The 13,235-nt window shown below is 42.7% G+C and overlaps 1 long non-coding RNA gene across 1 annotated transcript in view; it reads right to left on the bottom strand.

Moving 5' to 3' along the window:
- Positions 1–1,119: 1,119 nt before the first annotated feature.
- The window catches only part of LOC118913884 (uncharacterized), a 44,995-nt gene continuing 32,879 nt past the window's right edge, over positions 1,120–13,235 (bottom strand). Inside the window, exons 5-8 of the long non-coding RNA XR_005025387.2 lie at positions 7,472–7,545; positions 6,442–6,931; positions 5,708–6,282; positions 1,120–5,155 (exon numbers count right to left, since the gene is read on the bottom strand). This is a non-coding gene — a long non-coding RNA (uncharacterized LOC118913884). The remainder of the gene's footprint in view (positions 5,156–5,707; positions 6,283–6,441; positions 6,932–7,471; positions 7,546–13,235) is intronic.

Below are 13,235 nucleotides of genomic sequence, written 5' to 3'. Positions count from 1 at the left end.
AATTAATAAGTAGTCACTCACAGTTTTGGCATAACTGAAGAAATCTGAATATGAAATGGCTGTTAGGTGAAAACTGTTGACTCTATTAGGTATAATAATGGAATTACACAGATAATATAGGCAAATATTCACTTTTAGTGGGGAGAGGTAAAGCAATATACATATTACATAATCATTTATTTTATGGAAAAATATTAACAATTGTTAAATCCAGGCGGTTGGTTGGTGGGCATTCATTGCACTATTCTATTTCTCTGTAGGTTTAAACATTCTCATAATTAATACTGTGTGTGTGTGTGCACATGTGTGCATGAAGTATCAGTCTCATGCTTCATACCTACATTTTAGGCACTATTACATATGTATCAGAGGCTTTGCAGGTTAAATATAAGGTGAAAAGTTACAGCTGAAGAACAACTGATCATTGGAGAGAAATCACTTTAAATGAAATATTTTCCTCACTTTAAGTCAGTAGATTAAATATTAATGAGACAGGGACCCTGGATGTAGTCAGAGTAGGGTGAGGGCCTCTGGAGGGGGCAGGGCGGGATATCTGCAGTCAGAGCAATGTAACTACATGCAAGGAAACCCCCCTACTAAAACTCTATGTTAAACATTGAGCTCTAGAATCATTCTTCAGTGAGATCAGTTAATGTTCCCCAGATAAAGAAGAGTAGCACATGTTTTATTATGCTAATCATTTGTAACCATGTGTAAGATTCACTTTAGCATGCTAAAAGGCCCAGGCCTATGTGCTGTCTTTCCTCCTTCAGATCAGACAAGGTGATTTTGCAAACTGAGCAACTAACTTAGCATGCAGACCCAGCTGTAGATGACATGGTAAAAGACAGGAAGAATTCCATCTTAAAGATAAGATAGCATTTTAACACCCAGGAAGTTCAAGAAGCAAGATTCTTTAGCAAGTAGACAATACCTCAGCCCACCTTGGGGGCTGGGCAGGAAGCCTTTTGATGTGCTCCCCGACCAAGGCGCCAGTGTCCCAGAGAGAAATCAAGGCAGGAAATTCCTTACGTTAATTTTTAATATTCAGGGACCACTTAAGTCCACACCCCTAAGTTTTTTTCATGTTCTCGAGAAATCCTCAACTGTCTATAAAACCCCCTAGACAACGCACCACTACGGACTCTCTTGTCCCCGCCTGGCGTGAGCCGGGAGCTCTGTTCTTTCCTTTACCTCTAAATAAAAGCCTGTACCTTGCTGTCCTACCTTGACTGTGAAGTTCATTCTTCGGCTTTGTGAACAAGAACCCCGGCATCATTAAGGCATTATAAAGCTTGAATCCCAATATCAATTTAAAGGTAAAAGACTCAATTTCCAAGTTTTCTTTTTCTCTACCAAATTGGAACAGAAGATTTACAGCAATTTTACCCAAAACTGGATTATTTCAAGCTGGTGACAGTTCAGCCTCATAACACTAATAAACAACTCTTTTCTATACCATGGAAGAGATGGACATTTGTGAAAAGAAGTAAGAAGCAGACGAGATAAAAATGGATAACCCTGAGTAGGGAGAATGATTACTATGTTTAACTATATCACTGGGCAAAACTTCACTCAGACAAATTTCACATGATAGAACATACTTCTACCCATAAAATTCACTTAGGGTCAAAGTTTCATCCTGTGTTCTCTGACCTTGCTAAGGATATGTCACGTTTTCAAGATGCTAGAGCCAAGTTACTGTGAAGAATAAAGCCTCTAAAATAAACATCCTATGTTGCCTTTCAGTTCTGCAAGCTATACAGTCTGGAAGCTGTTAGGATGCTAATAAACAATGGTACTGTTGGGGGAGCGTTGTGTATTTTCCTCGGTTCTTGTCCCTGCCACAACAAATAATTGAAGGGCAGAGACACAGTAGTGAAGCAGAGTAAAGTTTTATTTAAAGTTACTTAAAGAAAGAAAAAGTGCAGCAGGCAACCTCAGTGAGGAGATGTGCCCTGAAAGGTTGGGAAAAGTTAAAGTTTCGCACTCAGAAAGTGCGCGCGACCTCAGAGAGAGGAGTGCCCCAAAAGGTTGGGGGTTCCCTCTTTTAAGGATTCTTCAGGAATGTGACTAAGGCCTGGGGGTGTAGACCTGTTAAGTGGTCTTTGAATACTTAGAATTAAGTTAACACAAGCAGCTTCCTGCTCTGATTTCTCTGGAGTCTTAGTCTGGGAGCTATCAAACAAGGCTGCCTGCCCAGCCCCCAAGGTGGGCTGAGTTATTGTCTGTTTGCTAAAGAGTAAGTTAAGAATCTTACATTGTTAACTTCCCGGGTATTAAAATATAATCTGTAAAATGTAATCCTTCCTGCCTTTTACTATGTTGTTTATGGCTGGGCCTGCATGTTAAATTTGTTGCCTAGGTTACAAACTTTTTGATTAGGGCTGGAAGGAGAAAAAAACAGCATATAGGTAAAGATAAAAAATAAACTGGGCCTGCATGATTAACACAATAAAGACATGGGCTATGCTGAGGTACCTTCCTTTATCTGGGGAATATTCAAACATTCCAGGCCAAGTTGCTCCTGGTTTTTTGAGTTTTAATTGATTAACTTTGGGTCTTTTTAGTGGACTTATCTGGCCTTTTTCTCTTTCCACCCCAATCATATGTATTTTCCTGCTTAACAGTATAATGAAGTGTAACTCTACTCAGGGTATTTTTCCAAAGTATGTTTATCTACAGGGTTGACAGTGTAACATCATTCTTCTAGTCCTTGCGAGTCCAAGGGTGCCTAGGATACGTTGTAAGGTGAAATAAAGCTTAGCTGACTGAGCTCTGAAGTCATGAGTTGGGGCTCACATTGCTCAAGTGCCCAAAATGGCAGGAGGCTCTCAAGATGTTTTTCTAACAGCATTTCAACTGAGAAGAACAAAGAATTTTGTAAATGCCACACCCTGTGAGGATTTGTATGAATAAACAGGATTGAGTTCATTGCAGCTTTTGTTATGAAAGGACATTTGGTCTTAAGGGGTTTGCTTTTATATAAGCTGTGCAGAGCGATTATTTTCCTCCAAAAATTTTAAAACACATACACAAGCCCAAAAAGTACAGACCCTTAGAATCATTTAACATTTTCAAGTATAATACCCATAAATGGTAACCAGTAAGAATGGTAACAATGAGAAATCTTATTTTTTTCAAAATTTATAAACTCCCACAATGCATTTACTAACATGATAAACAAAGATGTCATTCAACTGACTTTTGAGACCAAAGAGCAATAACAGAGCATTTCAAAAGTAAACCCCCATGATCAAACACTTCAGACATTGATTTCGTTCTCCTCAATCAACTTGTGCTGATAAGAGCTTATCATGTACAAGGCCATGTGATATGAGGAACAAATGAACTGAGGAAAAGCCTCCATCTCAAGGAACTTAGCCTTCTCGGAAGATAAACATAACACATTAGAAGGTAGAAAGCCACACATTCCATAAGAGTCTGTGCACAAACAGTGTGTTCTTGGGGCCTAACCTTCTTCCTTCTGTCCATTCCCACTTTATGTGCCTTGGTTCAGTTCAGGCCCTTCATTCCTCATCTGAAGAATAATGCAGTCTTCTGTCATCACCCTGCTATCAAGCCTACTGACCACACTGCCTCCAGAGCAACCTTCCTAAAATAGGAGTCTAATCCAGTACTTACTCCCCTTTAAATCACTCCCATGAGGCCCCAGGGATTGTTGAGCAAAGTCCCACCTTCCTCTGATTGATGGCACCCTGCTTACTCTCCTAATATCCTCCCCCACTACCTCCTCCCATCCTCCCCTGTAACCTACAAGCCAGCCAGGTGAGGGGCTACCTCAACCATCCAGCTGTCCTTAGCTTTCAACACTAGTTCAAGCACCACCTTTTCCAAGAAGCTTTCCCTGCTCCCTCCAGCTGGTTCTGACTGGGAACCACTGATCAGAGCTCCCAGAGCCTCCCTCCCGTACTTACTCTGATTATTACAGCATTCATGGCACTTCTTTGTAGTGCCTTCTGTTTCCCCATGTTTTAATCATTTTGTGAATGTCTTGACATCTAGAACAGAATAGGTCATTTCATTGCATAAGTGCTCACAGTAGAGCCAGTAAGACCTGCATGCAGCACTCACAAAAGGGTCCGCATTGAATTGGACCTTAAAGCTCTAATATAGGATTTCCAGTATATGCAGAAGGGTGTGAGTTGAGTGGGAAGTAAGAACGGGGCGAAGACAGAGGCAGGAAAGTGCTGGAAGTATGGGGACTAGACTAGATGAGGCTAAAACACAAGGTGGCTGAAGTGGATAGTAAAAAACAAATTTGGAAAAGTCTGTTGAGGCAAATCATAAAGGACCTCAGATGCCACATTTCTTTGGTAAGATGGACTTACGTTTAACTGTCCTGATATTAATGAAAGGGCTTATGTTTGCAATGCATAAAAAAAGCAGATGTTTAGGACAAATCAGACCTATTTCCTTATTACTAGGACTTGGCACACACATTCCTAGGAGAAAAAGTCCTGTTTGTTCCCTAAATAATTCAGGGATATCATGCTGATATTTATTATAACATTGCTATTTTGTTCTTGCTATTTTAATCTTGATAACAAAGACAGTTATGAAACATCTTCACTGTCCTCTCGTGGTTCGATGGGCCATTAATCAAATAGAAATCCATAAGTTCTTAATAATAATCTATTTTTCCACATTAAAATTTCATGGGAGCTTGTACATATTTCTTACTGGAGCCAAGTATTTTTTTTTTTTTAAGCTCTGAAAATTTTTCCCCCAAAAAGTCAAAATGGATTCTACGCAGCAGCAGTGCCCTCCGCTGGCTACAGAGTGGAACAGTGCAACCCGGGCAGAGAAGGAACACTGAAGCGGAGGTAGGTGGGTGGTGAGCCCTGCCGCACGCAGTCCGCAAGGTCTGCACTTCCCCAATTTCTTCCCAGTTCATGCCAAGCAGAATGTTTGACTATTTAGCACCTCAAGGTAAGCAAACTCAGTTTAGTAAACCAGGACTTGGGGAAGTGCTCCGACAACTTCGCCCTTTCCCCTGATCTTTCAGGAGACTGGCCATGCCCAAAGCTTCCAAATATATATATATTTTTTGAGAAAAAGAACATAAATTTGAACAGTAGTTTCATGATCCCCTCCTCCGTTTGCTCTTCCTCTTTACCTTATTTTCACTGGCCTGTGTAAGACAAAAAGGATGCATTTAGTTAGGGAACACTTTAAGGAGTCCAGGAATCACAAACCTAGTGGCGGCTGCATCCCAACCTGAAGTATAACCAGCCCACCTCCCGAGCCTGGAGGAGATGCGTCATTTTTTTCTCTCTCTTAACACTACGGGCAGCAAACAATACAAGATCAGCATAAAATGGTTCCAGGAGATAATGACAGTTGAAAGTCACTTTTTGCCAGCGCCTAACATAGTGTCTGCCACCTGCTGGGAGCGTTAAATTAGGTATGATAAGGGAGATGCCCTGTAAATGACGGCGTGTGTTCCTCATTAAAGGGGCTTGTATCATTGCAAATTTATTGAAATTGCGTGTCAAGAAATGCTCCTGGCAGACTAGAGAGGAACAAGGCGTCCCCAAGGGCCGAGGCACCCCTTTTTCTGCAAAAGAATCCCCAAAGCCCTTCCCTGGTACTTGTGATTCCTTTAAAACGTTTTGTATTCAACGCAATTCTGAATGGGTTCCTAAATCCTAATTAAGAGACCACAACTTCACTTGTGCCTTACTTCGGTGGGGGTTCGGTGGTTCCAATGCAGAACTTTGCAACCTGAGGCCAGCACTGCATAAACTCTGGCCTTCCGTGTCTGCCGAACTCCACGCTGGCCCCACGCCAGGTGCAAAGCGCGGGGCTTGGCTCCTTGAGGCACAAGTGGGGAAGCAGCCGTCCCTCCTTCCTTCCGCACAGCTAGGGAGGCACGTACACAGGGAAAACCCAACTCACTGCAACGGAGGAGCCTATGCTGAGTACGGCAGAGGTCCGGGACTTGACATCGCGGAGAGAGGAGGGGATCACTTCCGAGCTGGTTTGCAGAGCTGGGGACTCGGGTGAGGAAGCGTGGCCAAGTGCCAAGTCAGGGTCGGGTCATGTCTTTATTTTTAACATTTTCACACATTGTTCATCATGGAATTTTTGTATTAACTTTGAATTTTAAAGATACGGCATTAATTTTTTTTTTCTTATTTACTGAGTGTCTTGGTGCGCCCTTAAATTTTGGGCCTGAGGCGAATGCCTCCGTCCACTCGACCGTATCCCGGCCGTGGTCATTCGAGTGAGGGGTAAGTGACGGCCAGGATTCTGCAGCTAGAGAAGAGGTAAAAAACCGGAGGAGTGCCTGGGAGCCGAAGCAAGGGCCACCGCAGGACGGGCAGGGGGAGGCCAAGAGGTCCTCGCGAGTAATCGGTGGCAGCCCCCGAGGGACACCAGCATGGTTGGAGAAACGCCGATAGGACGCCGGCTTACCTGCGGGTGGCTGCTCCCTGCGCGCGGTCTCCTCTCCCAGCCGCCAAAGCACAATCTGCCCCCTCTGGGGAGGACGTGTGTCGTCTCTGCAGCGCGCCTCCTCTGCAGCAGCGCCCTTCAGTGCAGCCTTTATCCCCCAGCTGCTTCCGGGAGAGCCTGCCCGCGTGGGTGGCCCCTCCGGCGCCCGCCCGCCTGCCGCCCCGCTGCTCGCCCGAGGGCCACTCCTTGCGCGCGGGGCCGGCCCCTGCCCCACCGGGGTGGGAGACCGGGCGCTGCCACTTCTGCCTGGTCGCTGTGTCAGGACACCCCCTCGGTTGCCCCGCTCAGGCCACCCGCCCCACTCCGTCCCGGCAGGGCAGCGAGAAGCACGGTCCATTAACCCATCTCAAGGCCAAAGCGCTAAGAAACCCCGCCAAGCTCTTCTTGTTTTTCCTCAGCGGTAACAGTCGCCCACCGTCCTGATCGCCTGGGCAGGCGGCAAGGCTTAGAGCTGGAAGGAACATCAGATGTGGGGGACGATACAGCATTCGATGTTTTCCGTGAAAAGTCACCAAATTAAATGTGTCAACATTTAGTACCAGTAGTGCTCCCTAACAAATAGGCACCCCAAGAAACGCCCCTACAGCAAGCTCTCTCAGTCACTGCCTGCGCACACTTAAAATCTCCATCCAGAGGTACGAAAATGTGGTTAGAATAGGGTGGGCTTGAACTGATCTGAAAAAAGCCCTGCCCCTTAGACACCAGCCTGGGGGGATGGATTTGTTGTCCCTCTCCACCCTTCCTAAGACCTGAAATTTCTCAGAAGCTCTGTGCAAGTGCCTGTCCACAGGTTCCTTCAGGTTTCTTACAAAGCAATTAAAATGGCTTGTGCAAGTGACACTGGCAGCTCAGAATGCTCAACGTATACTCCTGGAAAATGGGTAAAGCATGACTGTTTGGGTCACAAAGCTGTTTTTTTTTTAATGTGTTACGTTGCACTAAAAAGTGAGGGAGGGGGTGTGCACATTAGCCCAAATCTCTAAAGACCTACCTTGCTTCAGGAGTCCTCTCTTCAGATCTTTGGTTATTTTTACGGCCTCAGTAAATAGGTAATGTGCAAAGTTCCTAAGTATAAGAACAAATGCCAGATATAAATAGGAATACAGGTCACCCACTTAAAACTGAATCGCAGATAAACAATACTTTTTTATTATAAGTGTGTCCTATGAAATATATGGGACACACTTTAAAGAGTTAGTCATTGTTTACAGGAAATTCAAATTTAACTGGTGTCCTCTTTTCTCTGACAACTCTAAGAACAAGGTAACAACTTGAATTCTTTTGTTCATAGTCTAACAAACAAGAAATTAGTTTATACTGAGAGGTAGGCAAAAAATATCACCAGGATTCTTAATAATTTATACATGCAAAAAAAAGTCACATTGAAATACAGAAGCAGTAAAAAGTTGATTTACATTAATTGAGGGGATTGTGAATCTAATAGTTCAGGGTATTAATCCGGGAATCTGCCAAACTTCCCCCCAAGGGCCAAATCAAGCCTGGGGCCATTTTTGTATGGTCCTTGAGCTAAGAATGATTTTTACATTTTTAAATGGCTGAAAAGAATCAAAACAAGAATATTCTGTGGCAAATGAAAATGATATGAATTTTAAATTTCAGTATCCATAATTAAAATGTTATTGTAACCTAGCCACATCCACTCATTTTCTTATGGTCTCAGGCTGTTTTCAGAGTACAAAGGCAAAACTGAATCATGCAACAGAGACAGATAAACCTGCACACCCAGAAATATTTACTATCTGGCCTTTTACAGAAGCTGTTTGTCTATCCCTGATATAGATGAAACTGGTACTGTAAAGTGGTGCTATAAGTAATTGTTAAGTCGGTTAGCTAGCACTCTGAGTGGGCTAAACATTTTCCTTATTTGCAGAAATTATTTGCTGACTGTCCTCTTGCTCATAGTCAAAGGAAAAGGACCATGTTTCAGAAATACAAAATTTTGGTAAATTGAAAACCAATGGCGTTTTGATGATATTTGTTTTAACAATACAGGCTGTCTCGCTTTTCACAATTTCAAATTCACCCTTTGTCCACTGCGGCACTGCCTCGCAAAACAGAGTATTGCTTTGGGTTAGATCCCTAACCCAGATGGTATTTAACCAAGTGGCCTGCCTGCCATCTAGTGGGGAAAGATATGAGTACTTGCTTGCTTCCTTTTCTTTTCTTTTGACAAACCGACCGGCTAGCTGTAAACGGTAGGACCTTGGACAGTGATGATAATAACAGTAATTGCCTACATTTGAATTGCAGTTTGCCACTTACAAAGCATTTCCCATATATTATTTTAATATATGCTCCCTCAGCACAACACTATGTTATAAAAAGATCTTCCTGGCCCTATTTTTCAGGTGAAGAAACTGAGTCTGAACATTAGCTTATTCGAGGTCAGACAGGTAGGCTCAAACCCAACTGCCATGTTCTTTCAATAAACCTAACTGCTCTGAATTTAGCTTCTCTCATTTCTACATTTCTAGTTCTACCTTATGAATGATTTTGAAAGTCTCTGTTTGCCACAAGTACATTTATTTTAGGAAACTTCCATGGATAGTCTTCTAAAATAAGCATGAGCCATCCAAAATGTCCCCTCAAGAAAACCAATTCTAAGGAGGCAAATACAATTTTTTCTAGCTAAATGTTTACCAAAAACAGGATATGAGTTAAGATCCTCTTTCTGATGGAAGGTGCATAAATTGGGCAGCAGACACTTAAGGCTTAATCTTTGAAGGGCTATTTGATTACTGGCAGAATACCTGCCACCAGCCACCTTTAAATCCTTTTTGATTAAGACATACAATAACTTTTTCAATGCAAGATGATTCCCTTACTTTTAGGCCTACAAAATATTATTTGCAAAGAGCTTCGCTAGTGAAAGACACAGAGGTCTCAAAAAGAGATCCATTTTAATTGCTCTGTGTCTCAGGAACTTCCAGGGGCTTGTCGTAAATCTGTAAAGGGACCTTTGAACTCACGATGCTAAAGCTCATCTGAGAAGGGAGACACGTGGGCTCTTCCAGTACTTACTAAGATGCCTCTGTCTTACAACAGCAGCCTCTGTGCTTAGTGATGACCAAGAACCAGATTCAATGAACCAAAGGTGAGGGCAGCCCATAAGAAAGAGTCACATTTATGATGACATCCATGCTGAATCTAGAGCTGGGCACACAAGGGGAATAATACTGAATCATGGGCCACCTGCTAAATGCACCTGTACTTGTCAAATGTGTCCAAAAATGCACAAAGGGTCAACAACAAGAAAGAACAGATTCCACAGCTTTGCAGATCATTGTTCTCAGGCTGGGCCTGTTTCTTGTGAACAGGCCCCCAGTGGGAACACTTTCATAGTACTTGCACACAGCAACACGTTCACATTAAATTTCCGCTGGAGGGTAGGGGTGTGAAAACTAAGGTACCTGGGACATGTGAATTAAATTCTGGCCTTGCGAGACTTTCAGCACAGCCTTAAGCTTAACCACAGGTGATCCCTACTGTTCACAAGCTTTGCGGATGATGTGGTTTGTGTCCTAGATGGAGGGGCTCTCAGAAATGCTAGCTTGGGCCCGATCCTCGACCTGTTTTATTAGTTGCTCACATTGTCTTGGCAGCCAACATTCTGGTTGGGCCATTTCTAGCTGCTGAGACCTGGATATTATATGAGGCTATGACGTGGCTCAACTGAGGCATACCTCAACAATTATGCAAAGCAGATAGTATTGATCATCTTTAAATAACCCCTGAGGTTTGCTACTGGTTTTCTCAAGAAGGTCAGGTCATCAAAAGTATGTGTCTGCAAGTTCCCAGCACAAGAATTCCCTATGGAAAATTCCTTATACTCCAGATACTCTTTCTAACAGAGATTTATTGTCACTGCTACAACGAATATACGGCTACTAACAGCTGACACACGCAGTGTTCCCTCTTGCCAGGCACTATCCTAAGAGATTCAAACAGATGAAGCAAGCCAATCCCCTGGGAAATAGTAGTATTGCCAGTCCCATTTTACAGATGTTAAAACCAAGGCCCAGAGAGCCTTGCTCAAGTTCACCAGTGAGCTTGAATGTGAATGGTACGGCAGTATTTGAACCCAAGCTGTCCAATTCCAGGGCCCTCACTTTTCACTCAATCCCAAAGCATAGTCAGAACAAAAGACACACAGCATTCTCAAGCAAGTCCGTGACCCCCGCTAGGCATTCACTACCTGCCATGATCCAGCTGCATCTGGGGTTTGCCTCACACTGTCACCACCTGGGGCTAGTCCCCTCCAGCCACTTCAAAGGACTCATCAGTAACAGGCCGTGCCTCTACTCATACTGTTCCTTCTGTAGTATCCCCTCCTTACCCCTCTCCCTGTTGAACTTCTCATCCTTAAAGCCCAGGTCCAATTTGCCCTCTTTGACACTTTCCTGAGGCCCCAGCCGCAAGTAAACACGTCCACCCCTGAATCCTCCCTCACAGCTCTTTGTCTCCATTTATCTTAGGGCACTTAGCACCTTTTGCCTGGAGACCTATTTACATGCATGGCAGTCACATTCCCTTGCCTATAAACTCACTAGAGAAAGCTCAGCTCAAACTCTGTTTCAACTTTGGCTCGTTCCTTGGCTTCCCCAAAGACATTAGCTCCTAGCTCCCTCTGCACTTTGTTCTTCCCTCATCTTCTGTAACGCGTAACCCTACACCAGGGTGCTATCATTAGTCTAGTGTTTGCCTTCTAGAAGGTGAAGTCCTTTAGGGCAGTTTTTTCTCTCGTGTCCTCAGCCTAGCAGTCTCTTGCTCATTTGTTTGTTGAATGAATTCTGAATGGTGAGTGGGTGAAGCCTTTCCTGAATTCCCCCAACTGAAAGTAATCACTACCTTCTCTGAACTTCAATAACTCCTGCTCTTCCTTTGGACATTTTTGTTTTTTATCTTTGTTAGAGTTATGCATGGACAGGTCTTAGCTACTTACTAGACTATAGGTACCTTAAGGTTGGAACCACTTGGGCTTGAACCTCAGCATCTCCATGTTCTGTCACCCAGCAGAACTCCTGGTCAAGTAAATGGGTTCAATAAATATTTTCTGGATGAATGATTCCTCACAATGAATGTAGCCCCTTAACGAACAAGTGAAACAAGGCCGAGCTGGGTAGGAGTCAGCCATCCAAGCTGAGGTGAGCTGTATGTGGTGGAAGGGCTGTGAGTTCTGGGACCTGTCACTCACACCTATACAATCAAGTGGCCATCAGTTACCACTGTCAGTACTGACATTTAAGACAATGCATTATTCTTTGCTTTGCCACTGGAGAAATTAGAAGAGTAAACATCAACGTTTTCCAAGAGAACAGGACAAAGTAACAAAAACCTATAAAGAAAAAATTATCTTGAGGTTCATACAGTACCTGCATACATTCTAGAAAAGAAAACTATGCATTCTTTTGCCAGTGCACTTGTACCCCAATGCTAGTATTCCTTTCACATTATTAGAAAAATTATTTTAGTGCCTGGTAATACAAGAAAAGTAACAAAAAACTTGTACTATAATGCAATGGCAGAAAGGTTTTAAAATATAAAAAATTATATGGGTCTACAAGTTAATAATGGGTCATTTTTAGGTCACTGATTGAGAAATTAGTAAAAATAAAATATCTCGAAATTAAGGACTTCAAAACTGAGTTCTTTATAGAACAACACAACTGTAAAAGTTAAGGAAAGAAAGAAAAAGAACATTTGCTAAGAACCTGCAAAGTGTCAAGTACTACCTATCCTCAGTGATTGTACCAACATTACCTAATTTATCCCCCTACAAAATCATGAGAGGTTGCATAGTCAATAAACATTTGAATTGGAATTTGGTCATACGGCTTCTGTGTCTTCCCCTTTACTCTGCTCTTCTTTTTAAGAATTCACTGCAAATATAACACTTCGTGAAATTCCTCATCAGTACTGTTACCTTGATCCCTCTCCTCCACAGCATTGCAGGTGTTATCTGGGCCAGTTAACTGGATTTTGGAGATGCATACAGCACATCTAAGCCCAAGTGGTCAGTATTTCTCCCATTCCACTACCCTATTGTTGATGCCTGTGATATCTTACTTTCGATAGTTTGAGCCGGTCAAGTTACAGAAACTACTAGTGTGTTTATGTTTTTTTCATCTCCTCCAAACACACAGTTTTAGTGGCCTGATGACAGAAAGTCAGTCGTGGTGAGCAAAATGGGCTGAGATCCAAGGGATCGATAACTCACTTGGTGGCCTGTTGCCAAGTGTCCAAACAATTGCCTTTGGAAATTATGGAGCTCAAATCTCATCTACTCTGCCACTGATTAGTTGGGTGGGTCGTTTTTCTTTGTCAGTGGTGACAGTCCCTTTCAAGCAATCAGAGGTGTAAGAGTAGTGTACAGACAGGGGACTTAACTGCAAACCTTTATAGACAGTTTCATACTGGGGAAAAGTTTGTGAAAATGTATAACAACAAATTTAAGCAATAGAGTATTCACAATCAGTTTTAAGAACACGAAGCACTTGTCAAAATGGCACAGTTAATTTCTTTTAGAATTAAATGAAAATGAAGGAACAATATTTAGGCATGTAATTATCCACAAAAATGTTTTTAAGATTTGTAATTATAGTTAATTGCTATAAAATACCACGCTGATTTAAAAAGCTACTAACAAAATTGAAAATAAAGCAATGGCATTGTAAACATCTATTTCCTGATGTTTGCCCAGGCTCATGGGCTACACGGTAAAGCTCCAACTGCTT

The sequence above is a fragment of the Manis pentadactyla genome, chromosome X (genome assembly GCF_030020395.1).
Source record: "Manis pentadactyla isolate mManPen7 chromosome X, mManPen7.hap1, whole genome shotgun sequence".
NCBI lineage: Eukaryota > Metazoa > Chordata > Mammalia > Pholidota > Manidae > Manis > Manis pentadactyla.
Note: the sequence above shows the minus strand (reverse complement) of the source record. Positions and strands in the feature narration are given on the sequence as shown.